Raw genomic sequence first — 19,964 nt, 5'->3', positions numbered from 1 at the left:
TTAGTGGCAGCAGACTTACCAGGTAAAATCCATTGTTCTCGGTAATGAGCGCATGCTACAGAACTACTTAAACAATGGAAATTTACCAAGTAAGTCTGCTGCCACCTAGCACCTCAAAGTTTCCCATTCAGATCATCTTCGCTCTAATCATTTTTTTAAAGATTACCATTGTTGCTGCAAGTATGAATCCAATCACTACTCCACCAGTAGTTTTCCAGGAGTTGGCCCAGAACATTTCACCGTACGTGCGCCTTATAGGCTGTGCATACATGACCAAAGATTGACCATCTCTCTCCATTCGGGGAATGGCTTCAGTAAGCTCATCATCCGAGTTGATATTGTAGACACTGCCCTCACCCGGGACTTAAAAAAAATAAAAGCAAAGAGAGTAAAACACACAGGGCTATGGGCGGCCATCAGGGCAAAAAAGACAACTACCAAAATAAAAAGATTGCCAGAAATATATCGAGTCAACCACAAAAAAATAAAAACAATTGCCAGAAATATATCGATTCCTATAGAAATATATCAAGAAATTTATCAATCACCAGAATTACATCAAATCCCAGAAATATATCAATCCCCAGAAATAATATCAATTCCCAGAAATATATCAATCCCCAGAAATAGTATCAATTCCCGGAAATATATCAATCCCCAGAAATACTCCCCTCCCCTGAAATATATAAAGTCCAAGAAATATATTGAGCGCCAAAAATATATCAACTACCAGAAATAAACAAAACCCCGAAATAATTATATCAATTCCTAGAAATGTACCAAGCGCCACAATCAAGCTTCAGAAACGTACAAGCGCCAGAAATATATCAATCCCCAGAAATATATCAAGCGCCAGAAATATATCAATACAATCAAGAGCGCATTGTGCAGAAGGGGGCCTACAGAGCTAGCTAGAGAGGGCGCTAGCTTGAACAGCTCGTTAAAAACGGACCAGAGGACATGGAGGATCGACTTGGGACTCAGTGGAGCTCAAACTATCACTAGTTCACGTTCAGCACAGAGCATTCAGTGGTCTTTTTTAATAACCATTTCCCTAACAGTTTGACGTTGATTTGTTGTATTCCAAATAGTCAAGGCATTGGTTAGAACAGACCTTATGTTTGATGTTTAAATGCAAAAAAGAGTTGGGGTTTCAAGGAGAAACGGGAGGCTGGAGGGGGTAAAAATGAACCTTTTTTTTGTGATAATAATATCGAGCCATTTAATGTATACCTTTAATGGATGGCTCAAGAACATATTTTCAGTGCTTTATATAAGCTGCACTTCATCAGTCACAATTTGTTTTGCTTTTATCCTTTTTATGAGAGTTTTGGTTTATTTAGACAAGAGGATCCAGCAAGACATGTATTTTCTGCTGTGTTGTATTTGCTTTGTTGCTTGACGATAGGGAGCAGGAAAAAGTCCATAATATTTTGAGATTTGTTGAGTTGGAGCCCCACAACCACTGATAATCGGCCTTCCCACCAAACCGAGTACCATCTGGTGGATTTTTGTGGATCTTTGGTAAGAGGTAAAAGGTAAAAAAAAAGAATATAACCACAGATCACAGGACACCGGATAATTTATACACAGACACACACACACGGGACATTTGTGGCGCTTGGTATATATTTCTTGGAATTTATATATTTCGAAGTTTGATTTATTTCTGGAGGTTAATATATTTGTGGCGCTTGATATATTCCTGGAAATTTATACATTTCGGGATAATACATTTCTGGGAATTCATGTATTTCTGGGTATTGATATAATCTGGGGATTGGTATAATTCTGGCAATCTTTTTTTTATTTTTGGCAATCTTTTTATTTTTGTAGTTGTCTTTTTTGCCCTGATGGCCGCCCATACTGAGCTCCATTGTGTACGGAAGCCGGAAGTGCCAGGTGAAGCATTTTTTCCACATAAATTATCTGGCGGCCCGCCACTGGCGGCCGCCAGTAGTCAGTGGTGGACGTCAGATAACACAGTGGTGGCTGCCATGTCATTATGCGGTGGCCGCCACATAATAAAGTGAGGGCCGCCAGATAATAGTATTGGCGGCAGCTAGATATTATTATATAACACCCAAGCAGATCCTTGCCATTTGATTGGAGGATTGTCCGTCACGTGATAGCAAATAAAAAGTACCATTGCACGCTGAGTCACTCACCGTGCTTTTTCGTTCCATCCGAAAAGTACCATTGCACGCTGGCACGCTGCCAGCGTGCAATGGTACTTTTCGGATGGAACGAAAAAGCTGAGTAAAAACATCACTGCGTGCGCGTGTCTTTGGTAACGCAGCAGGTGTTACTGCAAGAAGGCATAGTAAAATTACTAGCATTCGGCTTCTACAGTTGAAATTGTTTGTTTTGAAAGTTTCAATCAAAATGACAAAGTTCTACTTGGATGTTATATAAAACAAATAATGAATGTTTTTCATTCGTGCAATGGTGCGAATATGTTCATTCGTTGAAAGCTGGAATGTTCCATTCAACTCGGCTCCGCCTCGTTGAATAGAACATTCCATCTTTCAACTCATGAACATATTCGCACCATTGCACTCATAAACATTCATTATGTGTATAATAATGTTACAAAACAAATTTCTTGCGCATGGAAACAATAATTATTTCACCTTCCGTAAATTGGTTGCCATCATAACTTGCCCAGTAAACAATATAGTTATTATCCCACCCAGTCGTTTTTTTTTAAATGTTTTTTTAAGTAAACTTGGTGAAAGATGTTCCTGAAAGCAGAAAGTCGGTTTTGCATTGGTGTTTGGTCACTCGTCTATCTTATACAATACTCGTGATAACCCGACAGAGGGCGCGCTCTTCGTTCTTGAGTTAATCAGCTCAGCTGCTAACGACTAGTTGCGACTGTCGGGCTCGGAAGCTAGGAATCGAACCAAGGATAGTGACGCCCTCTGTTGTTTGAATTGATCACACCGCAGATCAAAAATCATTACAGCGGTGGGTTTCCTCTTTGCGGAAGAGCCTAACTTTTGTTTGTATACATACATAGAGTATATAGCTCTATGTTTGTATATAATTGGAAGGCAAAAGGCCAACAGAAAAATGTGGCGTTTTGTGCAGTGATAGTATGGAAACAAATAATTCGATCCGAGACATAATAAAGTCTGGGGAAAATTCGGAGGTGAAACAATTGTTTTGCAGTTAATTACCTTTCCAATACAGCTGAAGAGGTTCGGTCTGATCTAGGTTGAAAATATTATGTATGACAAAACGCACATCCTCATAACGGGGATGCGCATTGCCATGAACAGGTACACGAGTAAAACGGGTTTCTCCGTCTCTACCATTTCGACTCGGAGCGGTCTTGTAGTACGTCACTTTCAGGCGTGTTCCATCCGCTAGATTTTCGTCGTGAGCCATCACCAGAGTTGATGGGATATGACGATGATGGTGCAGCAACGATATTCCAGAATAGGAGCAGTCTGACTCTGAGTAGGCTTACTGCAAAAAACGCGAGGAGACACGTACAATTTACTTTCTGTATATACATGTACATACACCCGTTCCAGACGGACGCTCCTGAGTACACAGACTATGATCCATTATAAGTACTATTATGATGATCCATGTATAAAACCAAACTACGAAATCAAACACGTAGGCCTCCTGAACAAAACTGTTTCACATACAAATTATTATGTACTTACTGTGGTTGCCACAAAGTGTTGTTTTGAGAATACTTTGTATAGGTAAGGCCCCTCACCGAAGCAACGACTTTCGAGCGTTTAACAAACCCAGCGCTTCTGTTGGAAAGGGGATTCCCCCGAATCCAAACTCAATTACATCATTTTAAGCCTAGCTTTGATTTAATGTGTGATTTTATCCTTGTGTACAAGGTTGTTCCGTGTTTGCTGCTCGTAAAAAAAGATGTATGCTCGTAAAAAAAGATGTATAGAAGTAACACTATCCACGGCAGTGTTAATATTATGTGAAATGTGGAGGATTTTACTTCGAATGGAATTCCCCGTGTGCATAGACCCTTTCGCAAATACCGGGGCGCGCGCGTAAAGCTTGGAATTAGGTGCATTGTGGTCTAGCTGGTATTCAAATTTGATCCATATATATCCCACAATGCACCTCATTCAACCAGTCTGCTTGCCCCTAGCATTCGTAAACAATTATACTGCGTCAAACAATTGGCCCTATGCCAAATACAAAACAAATCCTAACATTTCATTTTGAGCTTTTCGAGGCTTGAACGAAAGGGTGACTTTAGCCATGCTCATGTGCACAATGAAAATGTTATACGTGCATGTAAAGAAAGACATGTAGACATAACACTTACCTATTGTTTTAGATTTGACTTCTCAAACCAGCGAAACGGTGCTGCCGTCACCAGCCGCTAAAAATGGCAGACTTTGTTGGGGTGGGGTCAATCCGGAGTTGTGCATATTGGTTCAAAGTCTGTGATCGTGACTTTTTGTCTACCCGATAGCCGAAGTAGCGCCCTCTCGTGGATTAACCTCCGGGATAAACTGGATGGGCCCATGTCTTCATCCGCAAGGATAAAGACAGGTACCTGCTATAGAATCAGTGATTCCATTGGATAAAATGATATTTTGGATAAACGTGCACAGTGACATGAGCTTTCTGTATAGGTGCCTAAACAGTACACTCCTGTCACGTCCGCAATAGAATTTGACTACGTATTTCTATGTGAAATGCATGTACGTCAAAGGTGAAGGTACACGCCGGTTTAGAGGCAGCAGGTTTCTATCCTTGTTTTTATCATGAACACGTCAGATGTTCAGGATAGGACAACATTGACAGCTAATCCGTGGAAGAGTTTTGCGAGGCTCATGCTGAAACATTTTTTTAAACCGCGATCTCAGACTTGAAATTAAGTCTAGGAGTCATGCAGACGTTGTCAATCCATAATAGCTATAATATAGCTGGGGTCACCTTCAGGAGGTGGGACTTTTATATCGGTAAATATCAAGTAGTAATAAGCCACACATTATTAATTTTGAGGCTTTGTCTGCGAATGTGTGGTTTTAATAGCGTTTCAATGCAATCTCCTTCTTTTTAATAAATATACAGTGAATAGTTATGTTTTTATCGTAGGCATGGGTCAGGCTGTGCATATAAGTTTTTATAGTTTTTAATAAAAATGTCTAGCCCCTATCCAACTTGTAATCACTGAGCATTATTATGTCTGCAAAAATTGCTAGCTTGATCCACACTGTCATTCTATTACGCTTTTACAATGAAATTTCTTTCGTATACATTTTTCCTTTGTGCTCAATCAAACGTATGATAAATGTAATGAACATAATTCGCATGCCTCCAATTGAAATCGGTTTAATCTGTAGAGGAAAAAATGCTGATTACAAATGCAACAATGTGCAAATAGTAATGAACGGTGAAAACCTAGTTATAACTCCCGTATTAAGTTACACAATAACCAGAAGCTCATATTTTGTTTTGTTTTAATAGACTGTGTACGTCAAACAAAGATTTGTTTATCAATTCTATTTATTAACATTATATCAAAGAAACAATGATTACGAACAATAAAAACACTCGTTACAATGTTTATAAAATTAGTTTGAGCTTTTAAGCTCGGACTTTTTTGTTTTAATAGACTGTGTACGTCAAACAAAAAATTGTTTTTTATCAAATCTACTTTTTAATATTATATCAAAGAACAAATAATTATAAACAATTCAAATATTCGTTACAATTAAAAAAAAATAAGTTTGAGCTTTTTTACCAAAAAAATATATTGGGAAAAAAAAAAATCTGGGACAAGGATGCTTAACTTGATCTTAGTTTTTTAGAAACTACAATTTGTAATCCACACCCGAATAATATGCAACTATCTAAGAGCACGGGCGTAAAAATTAACTCGTGACGCAGATAGTCATAGTAAGAAGACCTTCAACTACCCTTAGTTCTTTTCTAATTAAACATTTCTTGTTTGTGGCCACGGTTCCATGAAAAAAGTATCGCATACAAAAATATGACGATGTCACGTGACAAGCCCAAAAAGTAAACTGTCCTACAAGCTGAACACTGAGGGCGCACTTGGGATCCCTGCATACGGCTCTGCCCTACATAAAAAAAAGCCTATGTTCCTTGCCCGGTCAGATTTTTGGCCGATTGACCCAAAAATTTGGATTTAAAATTCAATAGGTATTTTGATGGGGGTCGAGAAAGTTAAAAGCTTTCATTTGAGCCATTGATCGAAAAAGTCCGCCAATTATTGGTAGCAGTGAAATAAAGTACTCAACATTATTTTTTTGTCGGGATCCCGACAGTATATCACGTGACCAATTCTTATGTGTTTTATAAGAAACGTTTTAAATTTTTGTCATGGTTCCTGACCATTAAAAGTAAAAGTTAAACTTTTTTTTTCGTTAGAGCTGGTGATACTCTTTGAAATACCATTCACTCAACAAAATCTATTTTTTTAATGTTTGGGGCCAAAACAAACCTGACATAGCATCTTTAACACTTGCTCATCTCTTATATATATTATATACACTTCTCTGAAAATCATTGTACAGCTTAAGCTATAAGCATTTTAAAATAAAACCTTCTGTAATTTAGCCCAAAGATAACAGTTTCAAAGTTTCATTTAATTGCCTGCAAGTCTATTTATGTATAAAGTGACACCCATTGCAAGTGTTATCATTAAGATTTAAACGTGACAGTAGGCCTCCCTCTGCATTATACAATGACCCATTGCATTGCGACACACGCGGTTACTGTCACGCTAGCCATTTTTTGTAGTCAAATTACACGCACAAGTTTAGGTAAACGGTGGAGACAGGCCTAAAACTGTGGCCTTTTTGAAAATTAATCGTTTTCTCATTTGTTATGAGCTTATTAGACAATATTAACGTTTACATCCTCCTCGGCAATGGGGGACTTTTGGGACGGTTAGTGGCAGCAGACTTACCAGGTAAAATCCATTGTTCTCGGTAATGAGTGCATGCTACAGAACTACTTAAAGGCACCTGGCAATATGATTTTTTTTTTTTTAAACATAAGAGTATATGTTTATTAACAATAAAACAATTTTTTGAGTAATTGTTTGTCACGATTTATATGTTAAAAAAATTAATTAAGTGCTTGGGGGGTTGACTCCGCCTACCCCTTTTGTGACTTAGGAAAAGGAAGACTTTGCCTCGATCAAACATAGACCCCCCTCGATGCGTAGATAAACACACGTGCAAAAGTACATGTAATTCTAAGACGTGAGTTTGTACGCTGCGAAAAAGGTTTTTTTTCTGGAATTTTTCCGGCAATGCCGACCAGGTGTATTGCTGCTGGATGCAGCAAAACAACTAAAGATGGGGTCAGTCTTCATCTGTTTCCTGCAGATCCCAAGTATAGGCGGTTGTGGGCTGCGAAAGTCAGATTAACTAGAGCAAAGTGGTCCGGTCCGACGTCTTTCTCAGCGCTATGCTGCAGCGAACACTTCGAGCCGTCGTGCTTCGAATCCGGGATACACCACTCATTTGACATGACGAGAAGAGCCATTCTTAAACACGACGCCGTCCCAACAATTTTTCCAGCTAGTGGGAAGTCGAAGAAGGTATCTGAAAGACATGACGAACCCAGAGGAGCATTTGCTAAACGTGAACAAATTCGGGTAAGTTTGAACTTTGAGGGTATGTTAAGTGACACGATTTTGTGTTGGTACTGCATGCGACTCACCGTGCGTGCAGGTCCTATGTGACCGTCCGCACATTATACAGCAGCCATAGTGCGTGCGTGCAGTCTGCTCCGTGGCCGTATTTCTATAATAATACGTAGAATGACCCACATCTTACAATTGGTCACTAAAAAGTCGCATAGTTAAATAAAAATAGCAGCAATAGCTTTTGTAAAAACCACTAGGCGTTCAACATGTTCAAGTTTCAATGTACGTATGTGTGTAAAATCGTGTCTAAATTTGTTTTGATGTGCCATGTTCCCAGACGTAATGTACGGGGGCCTGACTACACATTTTCTCTTCAAATATCGCGCCTTGAATTACGTCACGGACAGCGCCCTCTCGGGTCGGGGCCTACTCGTAAATTTGTAAATACAATCAAAACTAATATTTTTAAACCTTAGTTAACTTTTTATTCACATTCCTCTCATAAAAACACATGTTATAGTGACAAAAGCTTTATTTAAAAAAAATACCACTTCCAGGTGACTTTAAACAATGGAAATTTACCAAGTAAGTCTGCTGCCACCTAGCGCCTTAAAGTTTCCCATTCAGATCATCTTCGTTTTATTTTATTTTTTTAAAGCACGCAATTGTTGCTGCAATTATGAATCCAATCGCTGTTATAACAGTTGTAGCTTTCCAGAAGTGTTCCCCGATCATTGCACCGTACGTGCGCCTTATAGGCTGTGCATACATGGCCAAAGATTGACCATCTCTCTCCATTCGGGGAATGGCTTCAGTAAGCTCATCATCCGAGTTGATATTGTAGACACTGCCCTCACCCGGGTCTTAAAAAAAATAAAAGCATAGAGAGTAAAAAACACACAGGGCTATGGGCGGCCATCAGGGCAAAAAAGACAACTACCAAAATAAAAAGATTGCCAGAAATATATCGAGTCAACCACAAAAAATAAAACCAATTGCCAGAAATATATCGATCCCTATAGAAATATATCAAGAAATTTATCAATCACCAGAAATTCATCAAATCCCAGAAATATATCAATCCCCAGAAATAATATCAATTCCCAGAAATATATCAATCCCCAGAAATAGTATCAATTCCCGAAAATATATCAATCCCCAGAAATATATAAATTCCCAGAAATATATCAATCCCCAGAAATACTCCCCTCCCCTGAAATATATAAAGTCCAAGAAATATATTGAGCGCCAAAAATATATCAACTACCAGAAATAAATAAAACCCCGAAATAATTATATCAATTCCTAGAAATGTACCAAGCGCCACAATCAAGCTTCAGAAACGTACAAGCGCCAGAAATATATCAATCCCCAGAAATATATCAAGCGCCAGAAATAATCAATACAATCAAGAGCGCATTGTGCAGAAGGGGCCTACAGAGCTAGCTAGAGAGGGCGCTAGCGTGAACAGCTCGTTAAAAACGGACCAGAGGACATGGAGGATCGACTTGGGACTCAGTGGAGCTCAAACTCTCATTATGTTCACATTCAGCACAGAGCATTCAGTGGTCTTTTTTAATAACCATTCCCTAACAGTTTGACGTTGATTTGTTGTATTCCAAATAGTCAAGGCATTGGTTAGAACAGACCTTATGTTTTATGGTTAAATGCAAAAAAAGAGTTGGGGTTTCAAGGAGAAACGGAAGGCTGGAGGGGGTAAAAATGAACCTTTTTTTTTTATGATAATAATATCGAGCCATTTTATGTATACCTTTAAATGGATGGCTCAAGAACATATTTTCAGTGCTTTATGTAAGCTGCACTTCATCAGTCACAATTTGTTTTGCTTTTATCCTTTTTATGAGAGTTTTGGTTTATTTAGACAAGAGGATCCGGCGAGACATGTATATTCGTTTGTTATTGGTATACGTAGTCTCGTCTAGATCAAAGCACTGGTTTAGTTTTTAGTTTTGTGTACCCAACTCTTGTTCCTGTAGTAGGTCAAGCAGGATTTGCAAGTTCTGTTCGTCCATTTTTTTGATTGTGTTTTCTTCGGTTGAAGCTTGCAATCTAGCTCGAATTAGTTGGTCTTTTATGTCTTTTGTCTTTTGAAGGCTAACAGAGGAAGTGCAGGAAAAAGGTTGTGAAGGAAATCACTATCATTAATAAGGTGCCAATGTTTGAACAGTGCACGTTTGAGATTTGAGTGTTTGATCTGTGGGGAAAATGGCAAAGTAAAAACAAGCGGTGGAGTTGTTTCTTTCTTGATTAGGTGGTGCAATCAACATTGAATTTCTGTGGCCATCATTCGATTCCGTGAAGCGGGTCAATTCTGCTGTGTTGTATGTGCTTTGTTGCTTGACGATAGGGAGCAGGAAAAAGTCCATAATATTTTGAGATTTGTTGAGTTGGAGCCCCACAACCACTGATAATCGGCCTTCCCACCAAAACCGAGTACCATCTGGTGGGTTTTTGTGGATCTTTGGTAAGAGGTAAAAGGTAAAAAAAAGAATATAACCACAGATCACAGGACACCGGATAATTTATACACAGACACACACACACGGGACATTTGTGGCGCTTGGTATATATTTCTTGGAATTTATATATTTCGAAGTTTGATTTATTTCTGGAGGTTAATATATTTGTGGCGCTTGATATATTCCTGGAAATTTATACATTTCGGGATAATACATTTCTGGGAATTCATGTATTTCTGGGTATTGATATAATCTGGCGATTGGTATAATTCTGGCAATCTTTTTTTTATTTTTGGCAATCTTTTTATTTTTGTAGTTGTCTTTTTTGCCCTGATGGCCGCCCATACTGAGCTCCATTGTGTACGGAAGCCGGAAGTGCCAGGTGAAGCATTTTTTCCACATAAATTATCTGTCGGCCCGCCACTGGCGGCCGCCAGTAGTCAGTGGTGGACGTCAGGTAACACAGTGGTGGCTGCCATGTCATTATGCGGTGGCCGCCACATAATAAAGTGAGGGCCGCCAGATAATAATAATGGCGGCAGCTAGATATTAATAATGTTACAAAACAATTTTCTTGCGCATGGAAACAATAATTATTTCACCTTCCGTAAATAATTGGTTGCCATCATAACTTGCCCAGTAAACAATATAGTTATTATCCCACCCAGTCGTTTTTTTTTTTTTATTTTTTTAAGTAAACTTGGTGAAAGATGTTCCTGAAAGCAGAAAGTCGGTTTTGTATTGGTGTTTGGTCACTCGTCTATCTTATACAATACTCGTGATAACCCGACAGAGGGCGCGCTCTTCGTTCTTGAGTTAATTAGCTCAGCTAACGACTAGTTGCGACTGTCGGGGGCTCGGAAGCTAAGGCCGTGTCCGAACGGCGACTTCGGCTACAGCTACGGCTAGATCGCGCGCGTCTGCCTATTCTTCAACACTGACAGACGCGCTGATCTAGACGTAGCTGTAGCCGAAGTCGTCGTTTCGGACACGGCCTAGGAATCGAACCAAGGATAGTGACGCCCTCTGTTGTTTGAATTGATCACACCGCAGATCAAAGATCATTACAGCGGTGGGTTTCCTCTTTGCGGAAGAGCCTAACTTTTGTTTGTATACATAGAGTATATAGCTCTATGTTTGTATATAATTGGAAGGCAAAAGGCCAACAGAAAAATGTGGCGTTTTGTGCAGTGATATTATGGAAACTCTGAGACATAATAAAGTCTGGGGAAAATTCGGAGGTGATACAATTGTTTTGCAGTTAATTACCTTTCCAATACAGTTGAAGAGGTTCGGTCTGATCTAGTTTGAAAATCTTATGTATGACAGAACACACATCCTCATAACGGGGATGCGCAGTGCCATGAGTAGGTACACGAGTAAAACGGGTTTCTCCGTCTCTACCATTTCGACTCGGAGCGGTCTTGTAGTACGTCACTTTCAGGCGTGTTCCATCCGCTAGATTTTCGTTGTCAGCCATCACCAGAGTTGATGGGATATGACGATGATGGTGCAGCAACGATATTCCAGAATAGGAGCAGTCTGACTCTGAGTAGGCTTACTGCAAAAAACGCGAGGAGACACGTACAATTTACTTTCTGTATTTATACATGTACATACACCCGTTCCAGACGGACGCTCCTGAGTACACAGACTATGATCCATTATAAGTACTATTATGATGATCCATGTATAAAACCAAACTACGAAATCAAACACGTAGGCCTCCTGAACAAAACTGTTTCACATACAAATTATTATGTACTTACTGTGGTTGCCACAAAGTGTTGTTTTGAGAATACTTTGTATACGCCCCTCACCGAAGCAACGACTTTCGAGCGTTTAACAAACCAGCGCTTCTGAGGAAGGAACTATGTGTTTGGAAAGGGGATGCCCCCGAATCCAAACTCAATTACATCATTTTAAGCCTAGCTTTGATTTAATGTGTGATTTTATCCTTGTGTACAAGGTTGTTCCGTGTTTGCTGCTCGTAAAAAAAGATGTATGCTCGTAAAAAAAAAGATGTTTAGAAGTAACACTATCCACGGCAGTGTTTATATTATGTGAAATGTGGAGGATTTGACTTCGAATGGAATTCCCCGTGTGAATACCCAAACTATACTGAAACAGTGCTGCTGCCACCTTGTGTCGTAAAGGTGTCCAATACTTATAAAATAATTAATAATAATATTATGAATAATGAAATTATGACATGTAGCCTCCCCGTATCGTTTTTAGCTTCATCGTTTACAATCATGATTGTGCAGGCCTCTATTAAAGAGCATTTCGTAGAATTTATTATGCACATCGGCGTGAAGGACCTCAAAACATTTTATAATAATTATACAAAATGGAGAAAACAACATTAATTCGATACGTAGAATGAGTTGTCCATTCCTTACATGGAGAAAACCAAAAATAAAGTATAGGATGCGTTTATGAGTTGTAACGTTATTCAATTCGGGAGGAACATACAACTTGACTGGAACTTGGAAAGTACAACATATTGGTTTACGCATGTGTGTGTTCCATTCAGCAACTGAACTATCTAATCCTACATTGACAGTCTTCGTTGGGCTGTGATCGTGGCTTTTAGTCATTGATCTCCATAGACCTTATCGCAAATACCAATGCGCAAGCGCAGACTGTTGAATGAGGTGCATTGTGGGATATATATGGATCAAATTTGGATACCAGCTAGACCACAATGCACCTAATTCCAAGCTTTACGCGCGCGCCCCGGTATTTGCGAAAAGGTATTTTATACTGACTAAAAGTACAATGCTTTTAATTTACCCGATAGCCAAAATATTTTTGCCTGAAATAGCGCCCTCTTGTGGATTAACCTCCGTCATAATAGCCTATGAGATCAAGAGTTAGGGCATGGTGTGGGGAGTTTTGCGTGGCTGATACTGATACATATTCGCGACTTCAGACTTGTAATCAAGTCTATCAGTCATGCAGACGTTGTCAATCCATAATAGCTAGGGATCCGGAAAAGGGGGTTTGAAGTGGGCTCACCTTCGGTCAGGGTCAGACTTTGTATTTTCAGTATAAAGTATTCATAAATACCTCATACAGTTTCGCTATTCCTATTGGTGGAGAGCGCGTCACGTGGACGTGTATAAACCTTTGTTTATGACCAGTAAAAAGTGTTGAAACATGGGCGTGACACAGTACGCGAACTTGCCCAACGCGCACAGCTTTCCCTTAACAGGAGTTGTTTACCCAAGGGCCTTGACTGGGCCTTATTATATAACTGACATACATATCCTTGTCATTTGATTGGTGGAACTTACTTCACGTGACATTCACTATTACTCCCATCCGCACCGGCGATCAAAATGACCTATCGCCCATGGGGAATAGCATTTCAACTGTCCAACTTGTAATTCTATTGTGTATTTTATGTCTAAAGAATTAAAATAATTTAAAAGAAATAGCTAGCTATTCGATTTTCACGTTACAATTTTTTTTTTCGCAGAAATTTTCATTTTGTGAATGAAGATAATTCGTATGCGAAAAGTGAATTATGTTTAAACTGTAGATGCGAAATAACTGTTCATATACAAATGGAAGAGTGCAGGAAATGTCTTTATTGAACAAAAACCTATAATTAACTTCCGTACTAACAAACTGGATATAATAACTAGAAGATTATTTATTTCTTGTTTATAAGCTGTGCAGCTAGCTACTCGCGCGTTTCGGATCGATAAACCAGGTTAAAACGAAGAACATGTTATTTTTCTCTGAAGTTAAATCTTTGTTTTAAATTATATCAACGAAAAAGTATTAACAAACAAAAATACTCATTACAATTTTTATTTAAAAAAAAAATTAGTTTGAGCTTTCAAAAAAATCACTACTAATTTATTAATTATTATTGAAATTAAATTAAAACTCTGTGGGACAAGGATGCTTATATGATCTGAATTTTTTAGAAACCACTTTTTATAAATCCACACCCGATCAATTATTTGCAGCTATCTAAACGCATCGGGCGTAAAATTTACCCAGGACGCAGGATAGTCGATTCATTGTCAGGGTACTGTGTAGCCCGTTCTGAATTCACGAACTGCATAAATACTATACCGCACGGCACACAGTATACAAATATTGACTGCCTCGATGGTTAAAACTATGACTCCCGAGGTGATCCCCGGAGCGTTCTATTTTTTTAGGCGAAGCCGAGAGAAAATAGAACGCTCCGGGGATCACCGAGGGAGTCATAGTTTTTAACCATTGCACGAGTAAAAGCAGTCAATATTTGTTTTATAACACCCCAAACATTTCTAAATACTGTACTTTTATTATTAAGTTACAGACCTGAATGCTACAATCCACGGACGACGCGAATACAGATTGCAAACACTTTTACTGTACTGCATGTAGTGTCGTGCAATCCGAAATGGTTACAGACTATTAATTTATCATCCTCGTACACGCAACGGTCGTCTGGGTGCTGCACACATGATAGCATGGCAAACCGACGCACTATCACACGGCCGCCGTCTAGCAAAACCAAGACATGTCATGTGACGCGCTCTAAACCAATAAGCAGGCAGAATACTTGTAAGGGGTCGAAGCATGGTTTGTCGAACCTCGTACAACGAGGCTCGTTCTCCTGAATGGACCGATCCGGCCTATCAATCAAACTGTGCGCGTTCACCCATTTGACCAATCACAGCAATTATTGTGGTCGGACAAACTCGGTCATGCGTGCGCGTATATTTGGCACGCGCGGCAGAATCGTGCAGAATGTCATTGGGAGTTTTCGTACACGTGTCTTGTTCACGTGCGCGGTGGGCGGAGCTTAGTGGAAAGCAGGAACGGTCCATTGGTTCTCCTCCTCAAAGGAAAACTGTGATAGCAAAAACATTAATCTTTACAAATCATTAAAATATTCTCAACCTAAAAATGCTTGGAATTTCTCGTTCTTTCTCAGGAAAAACCCACGAATTCCCATTAGTTGCAGCTACCGAATTCGTCTGCTGGTTAAGATTGAAACTTGACAGTACCTATAAGCCATATTGCATAACCATGATCCCTTGCATTGCTACACACACTGTTACTGTTACACACAATTACTGTCTGACTGCCACGCCAACCATTTTTGGTAGTCAAATTACACGTAGTATCAGTTACATAACATGATAACAGTTATAAAGTAAGCAGTTTGTTGTTTGGTTTTCAAATATTTATGAGCTACACTCCTTCAAAAGAGAATTATTACATGGTTGTACCCTAAAGATTACTTTTATTATAGTTTAGACGTATCCTTCAACACCATGCAAAGCTTAACGTCAATTATGAGCTTAATTTGACACCTAGGCCTAGGTTTACAGCCCTCATCTTTTCAGACCACTTTTACTATTGTTTACAGCGATTGCAATGATTGCCACCCTCATGAGTACAACAGTAAATCCCCCCAAAAAATATCCCACCGTAAATGCATCTCCATGGCAATGGAAAAGATCGTCAAAAATGCTTTCAAATATGGTTCTTGTACTTCTTGCCTCTGCATATATGACCAAAGATTGGCCGTCTCTTTCCATTCGAGGAATGGCTTCCAACAGCTCATCATCTGTGTTGAACTTCACCAGACCTTCCTCACCCGGATCTTAAAAAGTAAAAAGCATAAAGTAGATGTTAAAGACACTTGACACTATTGGTAATAGACCTTTCCCATGAAATTATGTAAATTGCACATAGCACGTGCGCACTAACGTTTTTGTTGGCAAAATGAGGGAACATCGTGCTGTTTTGTACACGACTAATGGCTGCGTGACGTAGATGCGATCGCGCGTCTGCTCAGTGCACAAAACTCTATGGCGTTTGCCAACCAAAAGGGTCTATACGCACGCGTGAATGTAACTAGCATATTTCATGGGAAGGGTTCATTGTCTAAGATCAGTCTTCTCACTTGGTGTATCTCAACATATGCATAAAATAACGAACCTGTGAAAATTTGAACTAAATTGGTCGTCGAAATTGCGAGATAATATTGAAAGAAAAAACACCCTTGTCACACGAAGTAATTGCAATGTGTGGTTTCACTTCTTTACTTCTTTCACGAAAACTACGTTACTTCAGAGGGAGCCGTTTCTCAATGTTTTATACTACCATTACTCGTTACCAAGTAAGGTTTTGTGACTAATAGTTATTTTGAGTATTTACCAATATTGTCCACTGCCTTTAAATAGCCCTAACTATAGCTTCATAAAATGTATACTATCGGCTGCAATATTTATCCCGACAACTCGACTTTTTGTATTTTGTTATTATCATCGTGTTCTATTTGGCAAAACCATTGAACATACCTGACCAGGATAGTTGTAGAGAGTCGGTGACATGCAGTTTAAACAGCCTATGTATCTCAGTACACAAGTCATCATGGCGGGGATGCACCAGATTATGTTTAAACCCGTGGTTGGGCACATGAGAAAAACGGACATCTCCGTTTTCACCATTTCGGCTCTGGGCTTTCTTGGATAAATAAACTTTGATATGCGTGATTTGATGTCCTCCTTCGGGCAGCTCTAGCTCTCCGTGATTGGCCATCACTAGAATGGTATACGAAACAAGGGTACAGCAGTAATGCCTATAGGCTTGGCATGCAGGGAAAAAAATGGCGAAACCCATTCAACATAATATGGCTCTTCATTCATAGGCCCTTTTCGAGTTCACGGTTTCGGCTTTCAAATCGGCTTCATCAGGCTCCGTTCTCTCGTCTGAACCCTGAGCACGTACGGAAAGCACGCGCAATTTTGTCAAACTCTAGACCCGAAGCCGTAATTGTTTCGAAAAGGCCACACAACCATTGCAACGTCACATCAGTCTTTGGACCAGTGTCAAAAGAATGTTTGCTGTAAACCGTCGTGACGGTGTAGCAACAATACTCTGGACTACATGAACGTATTGACTCTGATAAACATGGATAAATTAGGCCTGCAGCTTTAAGGCATAGGACACCTTCGGTAATTGTCAAAGACCAGTTCACATGGTGTATCTTATCACATGCACGAAATAACAAACTTGTGAAAATTTGAACTGATTGGTCGTCGAATTTGCGTGATGGTGGAAGAAAAAACACCCCCGTCACACGAAGTTATGTGCTTTTAGAATTATGCTTGATTTTGGGACCTCGAAGTCTAGTTCTGAGGTCTCGAATTCAACCTTCGAATATTTTAGTGGAAAACTACTTCTTTCTCGAAAACTACGTTACTTCAGAGGGAGCAATTTATCACAATGTTTTATGATATCAACAGGGGCCAATTTCATAGAGCTGCTTTAGCAAAAGATTTGCTTAATCACGAAAATAGCTCGCTTATTTTACACATGTTACTGGCTAAAATGTTATGCTATACATTGCTTGTGACTGGTATTAAGCTGTTGTTCACTAAGCACAACAAGTGAGTGGAGTCTTGGCCGGTAATCTGATTTTACTAAGCAAGGATTTGTTTTGCTTAAGCTCAACTTTCTGCTTAAGCAGCTCTATGAAATTGGGCCCAGCTCTCCATTGCTTTTTACCAAGTAAGTTTTTATGCTAACAATACTTTGAGTAATTACCAAAAGTGTGCGGTGCCTTTAAGGCTGCAGCATCAATGGCGAGGACACATTCAAACACGTCATGGCTCCCATCCATATGCCTATATTTTGTAACGTCGCATTAGTTTTTGAGAGACTGGTCTTTGGACCAATGTCAAAAGTACAGTCTGCACTTAATGTAAACAAAAATTCAACATCATTCAAAAGAAATCAAGTTAATATCCGTATCGCCAATCTCTTTAAAAGGGGAGGTGTGCGTTTGGTAGTCACTCTTAAATTTAATGGCAATAAAACCTTTGGTTTGAAGCCTACATCAGCGTAAGATAGAGTAGCTTTTTGATAAACATTCCGTTTTATTGTAATGTGGTTTAGGCCCATACAAAAAATATATCATTTATTTGTATGCCACAATTTGAATCCGAGTGCGTGACTGTAATCTTAGATTGTGTATTTCTCTTGGGGATTATTTTCCTGCTTGGACACATTATAACCGTTCCAGATTTTCGGATGTAACTCATAACTGCGAAATATGTTAGTTTTGTGTATACGTCTTGTATTAATTTTAATAGGTCCAATCCAACGGTACCGAATTCCTGCGTGGCAGGAGAGACCCCCCCCCCTCAACTTTGTACCAAGTCTTCCGATAGTGCCCTCTTTTAAATCACCCCCATGTTCAGCCCATGTTAACTTCCCCACCCCCGGGAGTGGGGTGGGGGGGGGGGGTAAACGCACGTCACACAAAATCCTTGGTACGCCGTCGTTCGGATCCCCCCCCCCAATAAAAACATTTGGTTCTGCCCCGGTCTCCTATTTATAGGGGATGAGACTTTTTTTCTATAGTTTCAAGTAGTTAATATAACTAGGCTTTCCTGCAAGCAAGCGGCAAATTCAAACATCTCATTAACATAATTCGCGTGAAGCTACTTTTTTTGAGAATTCATTATTCTTCTTTCTATTCGCCAAACTTTGTCCTTTGTAATTGATTGCCTTGTAAGTTTAACACATAATTTGTTTTAAAAATGAACGTCGGGAAACCCCATATTAACTTTCATACTTACAAATTTTACATAAAAATGTACAGCTCAGAGTTCTTCGTTTTAATAAGTCCAACTCGATGAAGGCATGTTTTTCCTAAAAGCAGCATTCATACCAAAGATACTATAAAAGTATAATGCATTAGAAAGGAGATTTGCTGGCCAATAAGAAGCCACGATTTCTTGCATGATGTCACTAGAACGTTCGAATGCATTATACATTACATTTTCTCCAACCAAAATCGTTGGCAAAATGTAAAGAAAAACGAGTTGCTGAAGGCGCTTCGCGGCTTACGCTGCTCGCGCTGGTAGTCTTTTTTCGTGCGTTACATTTTTGGGGTTGTGCTTGCCGTCCGGTGTGCAGCGTGCGCCTTGACTAAAGGCTAATTAATTTCCTGAAGCCTGTAAGCAAAACACAGGTTACCAGCCAACATTCCACAAAGTTTATATAAATGTTATTGTTGTGACTGGTTCCCCACTATATTTGTGTTGAGCAATACTTTCTGCTAATCAGCTAAGATTGGACCATGGTTTTGTTGCTTCAATTTTCATGGTTTATAAAACCTGATTTGTAAATCATGAATTTGATGCTTCAATTTTTATATAAATCGTGTTTTAAGATGCGCAAGTTTTCATGGTTTGTGAACCATGATTTGTAAATGTTTATTGCATGTTCATGGTTCGTAAACCATAAACTTACACACAACAAATACAACTGGTTTGTAAACCATAAAAAGGATTTGGCAGCACTGTCTATGGTTTACATCTAATTGCTACCATGGTAAAAACACGTCTTAAAGTGCCAAACAATTAATTGACAGACGGTGCCCCATACTGATTTGAATACAATTTTGAAATTACAAACTCACTGATTGCGGTCTAACCTTTTATAAATTGAAGTGATTAAAATTTATTTAATTCTAATGAATTACTAATCTTTCAGAATAGTACTTAGTACTTGTTTTAATGTATACTTTAATTGCATTACATCAATCACTTAACTTAATACTTTAAAGCCATTATACACTTTCGGTGTTGTCCAAGTCCCACACTTCGTGTATCACAACTTTTATATAAAATAACAAACCTGTGAAAATTTAGGCTCAATCAGTCATCGGAGTCGGGAGAAAATAACGGGAAAACCCACCCTTGTTTCCGTGCGTTTGTGTCATGACATGTGTTTACTATAAATCCGTAATTCTCGACAACGAGAATTGATATTGTTTTAATGTTTTCCCAAAAAGTAAAGCATTTCATAGAACAATATTTCAAGAGAAG

General features: G+C 39.1%; 2 long non-coding RNA genes across 2 annotated transcripts; both read right to left on the bottom strand.

The window, feature by feature from the left end:
• Positions 1-277: 277 nt before the first annotated feature.
• On the bottom strand, positions 278-3,767 carry LOC117298824. Its single transcript, XR_004520004.1, has 3 exons — positions 3,681-3,767; positions 3,183-3,474; positions 278-363 (listed from the first exon to the last, which is right to left on the bottom strand). It is a non-coding gene; the product is annotated as an uncharacterized LOC117298824 (long non-coding RNA).
• A 4,392-nt stretch (positions 3,768-8,159) lies between these two features.
• On the bottom strand, positions 8,160-12,179 carry LOC117298823. The gene is made up of 3 exons (XR_004520002.1): positions 11,874-12,179; positions 11,374-11,665; positions 8,160-8,487 (listed from the first exon to the last, which is right to left on the bottom strand). It is a non-coding gene; the product is annotated as an uncharacterized LOC117298823 (long non-coding RNA).
• Between the last annotated feature and the right edge of the window lie 7,785 nt (positions 12,180-19,964).

The sequence above is a fragment of the Asterias rubens genome, chromosome 13 (assembly GCF_902459465.1).
Source record: "Asterias rubens chromosome 13, eAstRub1.3, whole genome shotgun sequence".
In the NCBI taxonomy this organism is placed as follows: domain Eukaryota; kingdom Metazoa; phylum Echinodermata; class Asteroidea; order Forcipulatida; family Asteriidae; genus Asterias; species Asterias rubens.
Note: the sequence above shows the minus strand (reverse complement) of the source record. Positions and strands in the feature narration are given on the sequence as shown.